Source organism: Solanum tuberosum, unplaced genomic scaffold (genome assembly GCF_000226075.1).
Source record: "Solanum tuberosum cultivar DM 1-3 516 R44 unplaced genomic scaffold, SolTub_3.0 scf00124, whole genome shotgun sequence".
Taxonomy (NCBI): domain Eukaryota; kingdom Viridiplantae; phylum Streptophyta; class Magnoliopsida; order Solanales; family Solanaceae; genus Solanum; species Solanum tuberosum.
The window spans coordinates 389,950-392,408 of NW_006239049.1; the positions used below are offsets into that span (position 1 = coordinate 389,950).

A 2,459-nucleotide genomic window follows, 5' to 3' on the forward strand; every position below is an offset into this window, starting at 1 on the left:
ATTAGTTTTTTCGAGATCCCACTTGTCATGATATCTTAATGTCAGTGTCATTTTCTTTATACAAGCTCGTTCGAAGGGAAATACCATTGCATTATCATACAGAGAAATAACTACCGAACTAGATGTTTGGTACAAGATTATATTATATTTATTGGTTTGAACTCCTACTATATGTTTTGACCAAGGTACAATCGTTGAGTTCAAAAATGATCATGAGCTAGATTTGCTTCATCTAGCTCAATTCCTTAGACAAAAATAAAATATTTAACTTCCATATAACCCACTAAAAGGAAAAGAAATTACATTGATCTGAAATTCTGATTTTAGTTGCAAGTAAATAAAAAGTAGTTGTATAGTGATATAACGTTCAATATGCATATTCCCAATTTATTTATGAACATAAAGAACTCATTTCAGAAGATAAGGAAAAATCTTATAATGTCAAGAAACATTCTAATTTCTAGTTGCTTGTGATGATTGAGATGTTGCTGCCATTTGAGCCAAGATACTAGCATATTGTACAATTGTGTGTTGTGAAGTGTATTGATCAGAGAGGCCATACTCTAAAAAATTTGGTTCAACGTGTATAAAATGACCCAATAATGATCTTCTTCCAAGAGTTTCCTTCCATATCTCGAAGAATTCATTCATAATCAGATGTGATGTTTCCCATGAGGAAATCAAAAGATACTCCATCTACAAAAGAAACAAACATCTTATGAGGCAAACATGCTCATAATAGAAACTGCTTAAAATTTGTTAATCCAACTATCATTTCGTATCAAGAAAAGGACAATAATTGAATTCCTCTCCATGCGGAGTAAAAAAAGCATAATATATTACAACATAGTTATGTTCTAAAAAAAGGCTTAACCACATAAAAAGCTTCAACTGAGAATAAATCTCTAAAAGTATTGGCATACCTCCATAACTATTCTGCTCAAGCTCTCAGAATTTATTTAAACAACGTTGCCTACAGGAAGCCGAAAGTCACCATGTTGATACTGAAACCCCTATATCAGTCAAATATTTTAATAAGTATTTATGAAGACAAAATCCTTGATGGTGCTATATAAATATATCATCCACTTACAATAAGAACAATAATTTGCAGATCTCAATAATACAATCGTCACAATTAACTGCAACCTTCATTCTGTAAGATTGTAAGTTCTCCATTATTGTCTGCATTGATGACTCTGCTTCCACAATCAGTCGTTGCCTACTAAGTGCCATGTAAAACTTGTTGGGTTGTTCTTGAAGTGAAACCCCCAAAATATTTTGGGGAAATTCCGATGCATTTGCTTGTTCTAGTAAAAAGAAAAAATAAATCAATAACCAATCAAATCTTGTATATGGCCACAAAAGTACTCTTAAAAATGACATGATGTGTAAGTTAGAAATGTGAGATATATAAATTATCTTACATTTAGATCTATTCATGACCCAAATTTTTCAATACTTTTTCGCTTCTTTATAGATTACTTACAAAGGAGAAAAACTTCCCAAATCTAATCTTTATAATGCATCGAGAGAAAAAAAAATTATTCCTTTATATTGTGTTTACATACATATGATTTAATAAGTAATGAAATACCTTTGAGTATGGGCTTATAGAAGGTAAACGTATTTTTTCATCTTCCTTCTTTAACACCATTAATGCTCTCAGCACAATTAGATACTTCTATCAGTATTTGACTATTGACTGTTGTGCCTGCATTTGGCTGCCAATGCAGAACCCTAACAACAAAGAAAGTAACAAACTGTACACTTAAGCATACACACCAAAATCTTCAAAAATGTTATGTTTCTAGTAAATTCAAAATCGTTACCATTTGATCGGCATGTTGTTGATTACAAGTACAGTTTCCTCTTTTCTCTTAAGAAAAAATTCATCCAAACAGAAAAAAAGGCTTTGGCTAATACAAGGAAAGATAAGAAAATGAATCTTAAAGTTGTATGTAATAGTTTGAAAGGAAGTATAAAATTGTATTTATAGTGAACAAGTACCTTGAACAAATATCAAGTCATTAAATTCATGTCATATTTGGATTTCGTTACTAAAATTTCAACAAAGTTACCTTTTATGGTTAAACTTATTAGATAGTCAAAATAGTATTTCTTTTTCCTTCTAGTTTATTGTGGAATTAATATATTTTTTGAATTAGCATCGAAGATAGAAAGAGAGAATAATAAATATTCATCCTAAAATGTTGGTCAAGATCATATTTTATCAGAATTGTATCTAGTCTATATATTTATTTCTCTTAATTAATAAACCTTTTTTATAAGAGAAAAAATTATGCTTTGAAGGATGAAAAACAAGTCAAAGATTTCATGCACGAATATGAATTATTTTTATAAAAATAAAGTATGTACTATATTTTTTTCATTTTATATGATACAATATTTTTTAATATTTATTAGGTAATTAAAATAGTATTTTCATTCCTTGTGGA

The 2,459-nt window shown here is 29.2% G+C and overlaps 1 pseudogene; it reads right to left on the minus strand.

Annotated features, from left to right (window-relative positions):
* Nucleotides 1-453: 453 nt before the first annotated feature.
* On the minus strand, nt 454-1,846 carry LOC102591237 (mediator of RNA polymerase II transcription subunit 20a-like; annotated as a pseudogene).
* Between the last annotated feature and the right edge of the window lie 613 nt (nt 1,847-2,459).